Here is a 14,524-nt window from a genome sequence, read left to right as displayed (position 1 = left end):
CTAACTGAGCAAGAGCTCACTTATCACCAAGGGGATAGAGCTAAACCATTCGTGAGAGATCCGCCCCCATGGGCAAGTCGCCTCCCACCAGGTCCCACCTCCAACGCTGGGAATCACATTTCAACATGAGATTTGGAGGGTACTAACATCCAAATCATATCATTTCACTCCTGGTCCCACAAATCTCAGGTCCTTCTCACATTTCAATATATATTCATACCTTCACAGTAGTCCCCCAAAGCCTTAACTCATTCCAGTATTAACTCAAAAGTCCCATGTCCCAAAGTCTCATCTGGAGATGAGCTCCTTCTGCCTAGGAACCTGTGAGATCAAAAAAAAGTTACTGACTCCCAAAACACAATGGGCGTACAGGCATCGAGTGTACATTCCCATTCCAAAAGAGAGAAATTGACCAAAATAAAGGGGTCATAGGCCCCATACAGGTCTGAAACCCAGCAGGGAAGGCATTACATATTAAAGCTCCAACATAATTCTTGACTCCATGTGCTGCATTCTGGTGCAAGGGATGGGATCCCAAAGTCTTGGGCAGCCCTCATGTCTGCTTTCATGGGTTGGAGTTGAGTGCTTGCAGCTTTTCCAGGCAAAGGGCGTAAGCTGCAGGAAGCTACCATTCTGGGGTTTGGAGGGCAGTAGCCCCCTTCCCACAGCTCTACTAGGCAGTGTCCTGCTAGCAACTCTGTGGGCTCCAAAGCCACATTTCCCCTTGGCACCACTCTAGTAGAATTTCTCTTTGGGGGGCTCTGACCCTGTGGCACATTTCTTCCTGGGTACCCAGGCTTTTCCATACATCCTCTGAAATCTAGGTGGAAGCTGTCAAGCCTTCTTCACACTTGCATTCGGAGCATCTGCAGACTTAACACCATGTGGAAGCCACCAAGGCTTAAGGCTTGTGCCCTCAGGTACAGCTTGTGGCCCAAGCTGTACCTGGGCCCCTTTGTGCCAAGGAAGGAGCTGGAGGGGCAAGGATGAGGGAAGCCATGTCCTGACAAAGTGCAGGGCCGCGGGACCCTGGGCCTGGTCTATGGAACCATTATTTCCTCCTAGGCCTCTGAGCCTCTAATGGGAGGGGCTCTCAGATGACTTCTGAAATGGTGTTGAGGCCTTTATTAGGCTATTCTTGCATTGCTGTAAAGAAATGCTTGAGACTGGGTAATTTATTTTTTCAAAAAGAGGTTTAATTGGCTCATGGTTCTGCAGGCTGTACCGGAAGTGTGGTGCCAGCATTTGCTTCTGGTGAAGGCCTCAGGAAGTTTCCAATTATAACAGAAAGTGAAGGGAAGCCAGTATGTCACATGGCAAGAGCAGGAGCAAGAGAGAGAGATATTAATAGAAGGGAGAGGTCCCAGACTGTTTTAAACAACCAGATTTTGAATGATCTAACTAAGTGAGAACTCATTTATCACCAAGGGAGTGGAACTAACCCATTTGTGAGAGACCCACCCCCTGTTTCCCGGGGCCCCGACGATACAATTACCTCCAACCAGGCTCCACCTCCAACATTAGGAATCACATTTCAACATGAGATTTGGAGGGGACAAATACCCAAGCGATATCAGCAGGGGGTCAGGGCTCAGCTGGGCCCAGGGTCCAGGCAGAGGACCTGCCCAGCTCTGAAACTCCCCTACTTAAAAGATTTTATGCTTGTTGTCATCTGAGATGAAAAGACTGGCTGGAAGAAGGAGCCACCTAGTTAGGAAAGCCAAAGGATGCTGAGGTCATTGCTGCTTAGTCTTTCATGGGCTCTGTGCTGCAGCCTCCCTGGCTGCCTCTGTCACACCAGGTTGTGGCAGCTTTTCTCAGTGTGGCCTGGCTCCCCACCCCTGGCATTAGAGTCATCTGGAATGATTGTTAAATTTATCTCTGACCTCACTGTATCTTCTGAATCAGGCTCTCTGAAAGAAGGCCTTGCAACCTGCATATTTTATTTTATATTATTTTATTTTATTTTGATGGAGTCTTGCTTTGTCACCCAGGCTGGAGTGTAGTGGCATGACCTTGGCTCACTGCAACCTCCGCCTCCCAGGTTCAAACGATTCCCCTGCCTCAGCCTCTCAAGTAGCTGGGATTATAGGCATGTGCCACCACACCAGGCTAATTACCGTATTTTTTTAGTAGCGATGGGGGTTTCACCATGTTGGCCAGGCTGGTCTTGAACTCCTGACCTCAAGTGATCCACCTGCCTTGGCCTCCCAAATTGCTGGGATTATAGGTGTGAGCCACTATGTCCAGCCGGAACCTACATTTAAAATAGGCCCTTCTGGTGATCATTCTGCCCTCTAACATTGGAGAACTGCCTTTGTAAGGTAAAGAAGATTGGCTTCCTCCCTCCCTTGTCATGCAGGCTTGTCCTCCTGTTGCCCTTGGTCTTGCTGTCATGGGGCCTCCTTCCCTCCTCCACTCCCAAGCCCGCCATCTTCTTGGGTGATTTCATATCTATGGAGAGATATGTATTGATGTCTGAGGATAGCATAAGACTGAAAGTTAAGTGTTCAGGAGGGGAAAAGAGCCTTTGAAAGGGACAGGATAGAATCCAATAAAAAGAGACCCCACAGACCGTGGTGTCTTGGTATCCAGGGAGAAGAGAGTTCCTATGATGGAGTGATCAAGCCGTGTTTGTTAGTGGCTTATGAGTAAATTCACCAGTGGGTAGCCTGCAGTGGTTGAGGTGTATGGTGCTGCCAGGGGAGGAAGTGGCAACCCAGTGTGTAAATGACTCTTGAAATATGTCGGCTGTGAGGGGACAATGGGTGGGAGGACTTGGAGAAGAGGGTTTATGGCAGAGACCTGAGCGTGTTGTCAGGTGAGGGGAAAGATCCTGTTGAACTGGATAAGGTGAAGATACATTGGTATCAGTTGCATTGCTGGACATGCAACTCCATTCCTTGCGTCAGCCAGGGAGAGAAGGTCATGTTTCCATTATTTGCGAGAGAAGGCTGTGTAAGGACAAATAGAAATTAAAAATAAGGCTAATTCTCCCAGTTGAACATAAGGGAAGAGGGTTTTCTGGCCTCCTTTTTCTTAAATTTAGAAAACTTGTAAGTACTTTCTCTTCTCTTTGAAATGTATAGGTAAGGCGTGGTGGCTCACGCCTGTAATCACAGCACTTTGGGAGACTGAGGCAGGTGAATCGCTTGAACTCAGGACTTCAAAACCAGCCTGGGCAACACAGTGAAACACTGTCTCCACAAATAATACAAAAATTAACCGGGTGTGGTGTTGTGTACCTGCAGTTCTGGCTATCTGGGAGGCTGAGATGGGAGGATGGCTTTTGCCTGAGAGTTAGTGACTGCAGTGAACTGCGATTGCACCACTGCAATCCAGCCTGGGTGACAAAGTGAGATCCTGTCTCAGAAAAAAAAATGTATATAAATCCTTTTGAAAACTAGATAAGTTATTTATCAGCTTGATGACTCAGGAATGTCTTTCTCAAGGATCTGAGAACCTGTCTTTCAAATGGAAACAACCTTATCTTCTATTTTCTGTGGGAAGACAGGACCCGAACTGGGTGCGGTGGGGAGGGGTGTATCTTACTTCACATTGCAAAATTACCTCCTGTCATAAAGATATTAGAGGTTTGTTTTTTCTCTGGATAAAGCCAGTTTGCTAACAGGTGGTCACACCAATTACCAGGTGAATCTGGGATGCGCCGTGTCTGACAGATGGTGCTGTCAGATCCTCATACTTGGGGACTAGTTGTTGCTTATCTTGAAAACAAGTATGTAATTGGAGATATCTGCTTGTATATATAAAGAATACAATTTTATCCTTGTCTTTGCAGTCTCTTAGTGGATTGCTTGTGGTTTAATGTTTATTCAATTAAAAAAAGTGTTTTCTTTTTCTACTACCTATGGACACAGGTTTTCTGGGTTGGAAGAGTATTTAGTTTTTAATTAATAATTTCGTTAATAATTCGTTTTCCCAACAGCTGATACTTAAAGAGGGATTCGAATTTCCTCTGAAGTTACACAGCAGAGGCTATTGGAAATTACTGAACATTTCCGCACATTATTTTCCTTCTTGACTTGCTATGAGGGTTAAGTCCTTGGTGTCGGGCCAGTGTTTCCTTCACTGGCACAATCCAGGTTGGTTTCCTTGTTCCCTAGGCCCGGATTGTGTTCAGAGACACCTCGCTCGCCTCCTAGTGGTCAGGTCGTGACTTGCAGGCTCTGCTACCAAATTAACCTTCTGACTTCATTCACTTCCCGCTTGTCAACACATACGAAATATGCTATTTTTGAAAATGGAGTTTCTTTTCTTTCCCTCTCTAAATTAAAATCACCGTATGGTTCACTATGATCTTGAAGAGCACCACTATTTCCTGGTGCCCTCGGCAGGAGTCTCTGACCTCTCTCTAAAGTGTGAATCCGATTCTCATGCCTACTCCTCATTAGAGAGCTGCTTTGAATATGGTTGGTCTTTGTAGAAGCAGAGTCTGCTAAGTGCACAAGTTTGGAAGGGTTAGCCTTTTTCTGTTTTATGGCCACCAATAGGTAGTAACTGACACCAGGACGCTCCCTTGACCAGATATAGTGATGTTGTAGATACAGGCAGCAGAGTGTGAGAGTGAGTGATGGGGCGAGGGCATTCCCTTGTCTCAGAAGAGCTGAACCCCAGATGAATCAGGATGATCTCCAGCTGGGACTCAGCATTTGGGAAGGGAGAGGACAAGGACTCCTTCTCCACTCTGCTCTTGGGAGGGTCTCCAGGATGCAGAATAAAACTTACGTTATTGTTCCAACTTAATTTCCATAATGTTGGTAATTTAGGTACCCTCAGTTCTTTAGTAACATAATAATGCCATAATAAGTATCTAAATATTTGCTTAACTTTTGGATTATCTTCTTAAGACATATTTGTATGTGCAAAATTACTGATTCAAAGTACATGAATGTCAAAAAATGATTTTAATACTTACTACCACAAGCTTAGAAATATCATACAGCTTATGTTCCTACCAATATTTATATGAGTTCTGGTTTTACTGTATTATTGGCAGCACTGTAAAGTATTTGTATTTTTAAAAAACTTTAATCTGGGTGTGGAGGCTCATGCCTGTAATTCCAGTACTTTGAAAGACTGAGGCAGGTAGATCACTTGAGCCTGGAAGTTTGAGATCAGCCTGGGCAACATGGTAAAACCCTGACTCTACAAAAAGTAAGAAAAAAATTAGCTGGTCATGGTGGTGTGCACCTGTAGTCCCAGCTACTTAGGAGGCTGAGATGGGAGGATCAATTAAGCCTAGGTGGTCGAGGCTACAGTGAACTGTGATCAATCCACTGTACTCCAGACTAGGTGACAGAGCAACACACCGTCTCAAAAAAAAAAAAAAAAACTTTCCTAAATCCAAGTGAAAATGCAATCTCGATATTATTTACTTTGATTGCTAGTCATCTTCAACACTTTTAAATGTTCATTTGTTTTGTATTTCTTTGATGAGTTATCTACTTTTTTCCTTTACTCATTTGTTAAGTTCTGTAGTTTAAAAAATTTTATATGACAATGGTATTGATTCTGTCATTTTGCGGCAAATAGTTTCTTTAGTTTACTCTAAATTTTTCTTCGTGACTTTCTCAGGTACCCACAGTTATTTGATATAGTTAAGTCAATTGATACACTATTTTTTTTTATTGCTTTTCCCTTAACTTATAAAATTGCACAACTTTCATTTTCAGTCAAAAGCATGAAGAGGTGGAATGGGAATTCCAGCCCTCATCTTCCATAGAATCATCGATTTAATGATGACATATGGACAAAAACACCTTTATGAAAAGTCCAGAATCCAGTTAAGAAGTTGTGGTAACCCAGATGAGCACAAACCAAAGAACAGCTGCATTGAAACAGGTAAGAAGAGAAATTTCACTTTACCTGAGTCAGCCCGCCTCCAAGCCAGCAAAACTCTGTGCTGAGAGATCACCTTGGCTCATGACTTCTTTAGTGGGTAAGAGAGAGTGAAATCTTTATTCAACATCCCAGCCTTTTGTGATCCTGTCCAAAGGACTTGTTTCTGTCCTTACTAAAATGCTGCAAGCATAGTTTGAATGTCTGGAGGCAGCCAAGGAGAAAGAAAAAGGGTAGATGGCTTACTGTAGGCAGCAGGGCTCTGCAAGATTGGAGGAAGGTGCAGAACCCTGGGACCCCTTTTCAAGGAGAGAGGAAGAATAGTAGAATGTGCATTAAATGTCTCAGCCTTTCAGTGCACTGCCCTAGGGAAAAGGGGCAGATGGCTTAGTGCAATCAACATGGCTCTGCAAGTTTGAGAGAAGGTGTATAATCTTCAGCTTTCTTCCCCAGGAGAGATAGACAGAAGTGGGATGTGAACATCCATAGAAAATGTTTGAGAGGCTCTCAAAATCTCTAGCCAGGCTGATTAGTGAAAGTCTTTCCCTTTGAAGCCATTCCGTAAAGACTAGGAGAGGTGTCTATTTCTTCAAATGTGTCAACACCAATACAAAGTGATAAGGAACACGAAGCATGAGGGAACTATCACATAACCAAGGGAACAAAATAAATATCCAGTTACAAATCCTAAGGAAATAGAAATCTGTGCATATCTGACAGAGAACTCAAAGCAATAGTCTAAAGGAAGCTAGAGAGTTACAAGACAACATATCCAGACAACTGAATGAAATCAGGAAAATCATAAATGAACACAATGAGAATATCAACAAGGAGATAAAAACCAAAAAAAGAAAACATTCTGAAGCTGAAGAATATAATAATTAAACTAAAAAATCCAATAGAAGGTTTTAACAGACTTGATGAAGCAGAAGGAAGAAACAGCAAACACAAAGAAATGTAATTTAAAATTATACAGACAGATAAAGAGAAGAAAGAGTTAAGAGAACCCTTTCTTGGAGATGGGGTTTCACCATGTTGGCCATACTGGGCTCGAACTCCTGACCTCAAGTGATCTGCCTGCCTTGACCTCCCAAAATGCTGGGACTACAGGTGTGAGCCACCACACCTGGCCAAAATTGACCCATTTTTAGCCAGACTAACTAAAAAAAGAGAGAAGACCCAAATAAATGAAATTGAAGATAAAAAATGAGACATTACAATTGATACCACAGAAATTCAAAGGACTATTAGAGGATACTGTGAGCAACTATATGCCAATAAATCAGAAAACCTAGAAGCAATTGTTACATCCCTAGACACATACAATGTAGCAAGATTGAACCAGGAAAAAATCCAAAACCCGAGTAGGCCAATAATAAGTAATGTGATCAAAGCTATAATAAAAAGTCTCTCAGCAAAAAAAGCCCAGGACCCAACAACTTCCCTCCTGATTTTTTTTCAAATTAGTATCAATTCTTTCAAACTATTTCAAAAAATAGAGGAGGCAGGAATATGTCTAAACCTATTATGTGAGGCCAGGAATACCCTGATACCAAAATCAGACAAAGATCCATCAAAAAAAGAAAATACAAGCTAACAACTTTGATGAATATTGATGGAAACATCAACAAAATTTGAGCAAACCAAATTCAACAACACATTAAAACGATCATTCATTAAGACCAAGTGGGATTTATCCTAGGGATGTAAGGATGGTTCAATGTACACAAATCAATCAATGTGATACATCATATCAGTAGAATAAAGGACAAAAACCACATGATCATTTCTATTGGTGTTGAAAAACCATTTGAATAAATACATTCAATATCCCTTCATGATAAAAATTCTAAAAAATTGGATGTAGAAGAAACATACTTCAACATAATAAAAGCCATATACTACAGACTCATACTTAGTATTATACTGAATGAGGAAAAACTGAAAGCCTTTTCTCTAAGATTGGGAACACAAGAAGGATGTCCACTTTTACTACTATTGTTCAACATACTACTGGAACGGAACTCCTAGCTAGAGCAATCAGACAAGAGACAAAAGTAAAGGGCATCCAAATTGGAAAGGAAGAAGTCAAATTATCCTTGTTTGTGGATGATGTGGTCTTAAATATGGAATAACCTAAACAGTCCAACAAAAAACGCTATTAGAAGTGATAAATAAATGAAAGTTTCCACATACAAAATCCACATGCAAAAATCAGTAGCACTTCTATATGCCAACAGCAAAGAATCGGAAAAGGAAATCAAGAAAGTAATCCCAATTACAAGAGCTACAAATAAAATTAAATTCCTAGAAATTAATTTAACTGAAGAAGTGAAAAATCTCTTCAATGAAAACTGTAAAACATTGATGGAATAAAGTGAAGAGGACACAAAAAATGGAAAGATATTCCATGTTCATAGATTGGAAGAATCAATATTGTTAAAATGTCTATACTACCCAAAGCAATCTTCAGATTCTATACAATCTCTATCAAACTACCAATGACATTCTTCACAGAAAGGGAAAAATCAATCCTAAAATTTATGCGGAAACACAAAAGGCTCAGAATAACTGAAACTATGCTGAGCAAAAAGAACGCAACTCAAGGAATCACATTACTTGACTTCAAATTATACTACAGGGCTATAGTAACCAAAAGAGCATGGTATTGCCATAAAAACAGACACATAGACCAATAAAAAAAGAATAGAGAACCCAGAAACAAATCCATATACCTACAGTGAACTCATTTTTCACAAAGGTGCCAAGACTACACATTGGGGAAAAGACAGTCTCTTCAATAACTGCTGTTGCAAAAACTAGATATCCACATGTAGAAGACTGAAACTAGACCCTTATCTCTCACTATATACAAGAATTAAATTAAAATAGATTAAAGAATTGAATCTAAGGACTCAAATTATGAAGCTACTACAATGAAACACTGGGGAAACTCTCCAGGACATTGGAATGGGCAAACATTTCTTGAGTAATACCCCACAAGCACAGGCAGCCAAAGCAAAAATGGACAAATGCAACCACATCAAAGTAAAAAGCTTCCTTCCAGCAAAGAACAATCAACAACAGAAGAAAACCCAAAGAATGGGAGAAAATATTTGCAAATTAACCATCTGACAAAGGATTTGTAAGCAGAGCACACAAGGAGCTCAAACAACTCTGTAGGAAAAAAATCTAATAAACCAATTAAAATATAGGCAAAAGTTCTAAATAGACATTTCTCAAAAGATGACATACAAATGGCAAACACGCAATGAAAAGGTGCTCGACATTATTGATCATCAGAGAAACGTCAATCAAAACTACAATGAGATATCATCTCACATCTGCTAAAATGGATTTTATCCAAAAGACAGGCAATAACAGGCTGGAGAGGATGTGACAAAAAGGGGACTCTGGGACACTGTTTATGGGAATGTAAATTAGTACAACTACTATGGAGAACAGTTTGGGCCTTCCTCAGAAAAACTGAAAATAGAACTATCGTATGATCCAGCAAACCCACTGCTAAGTATATACCCCCAAAATAGGAAATCAGTATACTGAAGAGATATCTGCACTCCCATGTTTATTGCAGTTCTGTTCACAATAGCCAGATTTGGAAGCAATCCAAGTGTCCATCAACAAATGAATGAATAAAAAAAATGGTAAGTATACAAAATGGAGTACTATTCAGCCATAAAAAGAATGAGATCCTGTCATTTGCAGCAACATGGATGGAACTGGAGGTCATTATGTTAAGTGAAATAAGCCAAGCACAGAAAGACAAACTTTAAATGTTCTCTCTTATTTGTGAAAGCTAAAAATTAAAACAATTGAACTTATGGAGATAGAGAATAAAAGGATGGTTATCAGAGGCTGGGAAGTGTAGTAAGGTGGGTGTGCAGGGGTAGGGGGAATGGTTAATGAGTATAAAAAAATTTAGAATGAATAAGATCTAATGTCTGATAACACAACAGGGTGACGATAGTCAATAATAATTTAATTGTACACTTAAAAATAACTAAAAGAGTATAATTATATTGTAAACAAACAAACAAAAAAAGTCTGAGATGATGGATACCTCATTTACCCTGGTGTGATTATTATACATTGTATGCCTGTCTTAAAATATCCCATATATACCATAAATAAGTATATAAATCTATGTACCCATAAAAATTAAAGACAAAACAAAACCAAAAACCACAGCCTTGCACAAAGGCTACTGCAACCTTAAACAAAAAATACTTCTGCCAGGATATCTGCCCACCAACTGCCTGTCTAACCTTGGACTGGTGCCACCTTTGTTACTGATCCTTGTAACCAAAGATAATTGATTCAAAACAATTGTGTAATCCTTCTTATTTTTCTTTTTAAAACTTTTTTCTTCCCTTACTGTGTATTCACTCTTCTCTGAATACACACATAGTTTGTGACGGCATGCATATTCCCATTGCAATGCTTATTCTTGAATAAATATCACTTTCTTTTAGAGAGCTTTTCTTTATCTGTTATGTAAGTTGATGTGACTCACATAACTGTTCCCAAACAGCTAAATTACTTTTCTCCGACTTCTGAATTACCCAGTAGCAGATTGGGGCCTGTAGAATGTTGGTACACAAAAGGGTTATGTATGTCTGTAGTTTTTACAATGAAAATTATAGAACGTGAAAGTTAATTTGGTACATCGTGTCTGCTGGTGATACGCAGAAAGTACAGTCTGAGCTTTGTCCCAAGTGAAGTGCATATCAGGTTCTTATAGTGGAAAGGCAAGGCACAAGACTTTTTTGAATATTAAAAGAAAACAAAAGTAAAGTAAATGCATTGTGAAATATTGTCAGCTGAAAGGAATGTTGTTGTATTGAGTGTCAGTTCCAGGAAGTTACTCAAAACTTAAAGGTGTAGCAATCCTGTTTATACAGTTTCTCCTCCTATAGGCACTTTACTTCATCTTGAAACCCATAGGGAGTAATTGGAAAGAACATGGGTTTCAGGCAAGTTTTTAATTCTTTTCACAAATCCCCTTTTTATTTATCTTTAAAATAAAGATTATCTAAATCCATTCTTGCAAGAATGGATTTAGATAATACATGCATGGTACTTAATACAGAGGAAGCATTAAGCACAGTAATTCCTGTTGTACAGAGCTCCACATGTAGGCAGTTCAGAGATACTTCCCAGGGCCCTGGCACTGGTGCCTGTCCCTCCTGCTGAAGTTGCCTTTCCTGGTGTCCAATGATTGAATTCTAAATTCAGCACATATACCAGAGGAATGCAAGCCAAAGAAGTTGTTACAGCTACAGTTGCTGGGAATCCATGAATCAAAGACTTGCTCAGCTAGTTCTGTATGTGAAAGGAAATGGGTGTGACACTGAAGAAGCCTTTTGAATTCTGATTCAGGAGATACGTAATTAGATGCTACTTGATTTTGTTCCACAGATTTTTGGCTGAGAAAGACTTGAGAGCTAAGGTTCTGTGATCCAGAACAGACTTACTCTTTCAGAAATGAAGAGGGCCCTCCCTGTGCTTATTTTTCCAGGATTGAAAATTGAATCAGGGACTTGTTGTTGAGAAGAGAACAGTGAGCAGAATCACATTGACCTGGTCCTGGAATTTGTCTGACAATTTCTGGTTGACTGCAGGAGGTCTGAAGACTGGAAGGGGCCCCACTCAATTGTGCTATTTCTCTCTCTCTCTTTTTTTTTTCTTTTGAGACGGAGTCGCCCAGGCTGGAGGGCAGTGGTGCGATCTCAGCTAACTGCAACCTCTGCCTCCTGGGTTCAAGCAGTTCTCTGCCTCAACCTCCCAAGTAACTGGTATTACAGGTGCCTGCCACCACTCCTGGCTAATTTTTGTATTTTCAGTAGAGACGGGGTTTCACCATCTTGGCCAGGCTGATCTTGAACTCCTGACCTTGTGATCCACCAGCCTCAGCCTCCTAAAGTGCTGGGATTACAGACGTGAGCCACCGCGCCCGGCCAATTGTGCTATTTCTCTACAGGACAAAAGGATATATAATCTGGTAAGTCCTAATGGGATAGGGGATGAAAAAGAAAAGGTGCCATCATCAGCGACAAAAATGTTCAGGATGGGTTTGTGAAATGAGTCAAAGAATTTTCTTTTCCTACATAATTTGACTGAAAAGGAAGTTAAGCTCTTTTTAATAATGGAGAATTCCTGATAGCATGTAAGGCTAAGGAATATATCTTTGATACATTGTTGTACACGTCCAGTCTTGGAGAAACTTCTTATGTTCTTATTATTCTCTGTTGTCCAGTGAGCTCTTACGTGGCCCCTATCAGACAGAATTGAAATGGTCACATCAGGACTTTTACATAAACTGTTGAAAATTCTGACTCTCTTCATTATTGAACATATTTAGAATGTTCAAAAACCGAATTCCTATAGTTAGGAAATCCTATTCCTATTTGTTTTAATTGTAACAATACAATTATACTCTTAATTGTAACAATACAGTTATACTGTTTTAGCTATTTTTAACTGTACAATTATTGACTATAGTCACCCCGTTGTGCTATCAAATCCTAGGTCTTATTCAGAAATACTAGATCTTATTCAGTCTAACTATTTTTTTGGTACTCATTAACCATCCCCACCTCCCTCCCACCCCCTAATACCCTTCCCAGCCTCTGGTAACCATCATTTGACTCTCTATCTCCATAACTTCAATTGTCTTAATGTTTAGCTCTCATAAATACGTGAGAACATGTAAAGTTTGTCTTTTTGTGCCTGGTTTATTTACTTAATCACCTCTAGTCCCATCTATGTTGTTGCGAATGATGGGATCTCTCTCTTTTTTTTTTTTTTTGAGATGGAGTTTTGCTCTTGTTGCCCAGGCTGGAGTGCAAGCGTGATCTTGGCTCACTGCAACCTCCACTTCCTGGGTTCAAGCGATTCTCCTGCCTCAGCCTCCTGAGTAGCTGGGATTACAGGCATGTGCCACCACATCTGGCTAATTTTGTATTTTTAGTAGAGACGGGATTTCTCCATGGTGGTCAGGCTGCTCTTGAACTCCTGACCTCAGGTGATCCACCCGCCTCAGCCTCCCAAAGTGCTGGGATTACAGGCATGAGCCACCGCGCCCAGCCGATCTCATTCTTTTTTATGGTTGAGTAGTACTCTGTTATGTATATGTACCACATTTTGTTTAACTGTTCATTTGTTGATGAACACTTGCATTGTTTCCCAATCTTGGCTATTGTGAACAGTGCTGCAACAAACATGGGAGTGCAGATATCCCTTCAATATACTGTTTTTCTTTCTTTTGGGTGTATACCCAGTAGAGAGGTTGCTAGGTTGTATGGCAGCTCTATTTTTAGCTTTTTGAGGAAGGTCCAAACTGTTCTCCATAGTGGCTGTACTAATTTACATTCCCACAAACAGGGTACAGGGTTCTCTTTTCTCCACCTTCTCTCCAGCATTTTTTATTAATGGGTGAGATTTTAACAGGGGTGAGATTATATCTCATTGTAGTTTTGATTGCCATTTTTAACATGGGTGAGATTATATCTCATTGTAGTTTTGATTGACATTTTTCTGATAACTAAAAATGTTGAGGACCTTTTCATATGAGTTTTTCATTTGTATGTATTCCTTTGAGAAATGTTTATTCAACTCTTTTGCGCATATTTTAATCCAATTATATTTTTCCTATAGAGTTGTGTGAGCTCCTTATATTTTCTAGTTATTAATCCCTTTTCAGATGGGCGGTTTGCAAATATTTTCTCCCATTCTGTGGGTCGTATTTTTCTGTTGCTGATTTTTCCTTTTGCTGGAAGGAAGCTTTGTAACTTAATGAGATCCAATTTGTCTATTTTTTGCTTTGGTTACCTGTGCTTATGGTGTATTACTTAAGAAATTTTTGCCTAGACCAATGTCCTAGAGAGTTTCCCCAATGTTTTCCTGTAGTAGTTTCACAGTTTGAGGCTTTAGATTGAAGTCTTTAATCTATTTTGATTTTATTTTTGTACATGATGAGAGAGAGTGGTGTAGTTTCAGTCTTCTGCATATGAATATCCAGGTTTCCCAGCACCATTTATTGAAGTGACTGTCCTTTCTCTAATGTATATTTTTGGCATCTTGGTAAAAAATGAGCTTACTGTAGGTGTATGGATTTGTTTCTGGGTTCTTGATTATTTTTCTTTGGTCTATGTGTCTGTTTTCATGCCAGTACCATGCTGTTTTGGTTACTGTAGCTCTGTAGTAGAATTTGATGTCAGATAATATGATTTCTTGAGTTTTGCTCTTTTTGCTTAGGATAGATTTGGTTATTCTGGGTCTTTTGTGGTTCCATATACATTGTAGGATTGTTTTTTCTCTTTCTGTGAAGAATGTCATTGGTATTTTGATAGAATTTGCATAGAATCTGAAGATTGCTTTGCATAGTATGGACATTTTAACAATGTTGATTCTTCCAATCTATGAACATGGAATATCTTTTCATTTTTTTGTGTCATCTTTAGTTTCTTTCATCAACGTTTCATAGTTTTCATTGAGGAGATTTTTCGCTTCTTCAGTTAAATTAATTCCTAGGAATTTAATTTTATTTGTGGCTCTTGTAAATGGGATTACTTTCTTGATTTCCTTTTCCGATTCTTCGCTGTTGGCATACAGAAGTGCTACTGATTTTTGGATGTTGATTTTG

At 39.8% G+C, this 14,524-nt stretch overlaps 1 protein-coding gene across 1 annotated transcript in view; it reads left to right on the top strand.

Annotated features, from left to right (window-relative positions):
• Positions 1–14,524, top strand: part of GSDMC (gasdermin C) — a 55,767-nt gene that overhangs the window by 5,250 nt on the left and 35,993 nt on the right. Inside the window, exons 3-4 of the mRNA XM_033202930.1 lie at positions 5,694–5,862; positions 11,724–11,881. The gene's annotated coding sequence lies outside the window, so the exon portion shown is untranslated. The remainder of the gene's footprint in view (positions 1–5,693; positions 5,863–11,723; positions 11,882–14,524) is intronic.

The sequence above is a fragment of the Trachypithecus francoisi genome, unplaced genomic scaffold (genome assembly GCF_009764315.1).
Source record: "Trachypithecus francoisi isolate TF-2019V2 unplaced genomic scaffold, Tfra_2.0 Lachesis_group7, whole genome shotgun sequence".
In the NCBI taxonomy this organism is placed as follows: Eukaryota; Metazoa; Chordata; class Mammalia; order Primates; family Cercopithecidae; genus Trachypithecus; species Trachypithecus francoisi.
The sequence above is the reverse complement of the archived record's forward strand: the minus strand, read 5'-3'. Positions and strand labels throughout refer to the sequence as shown.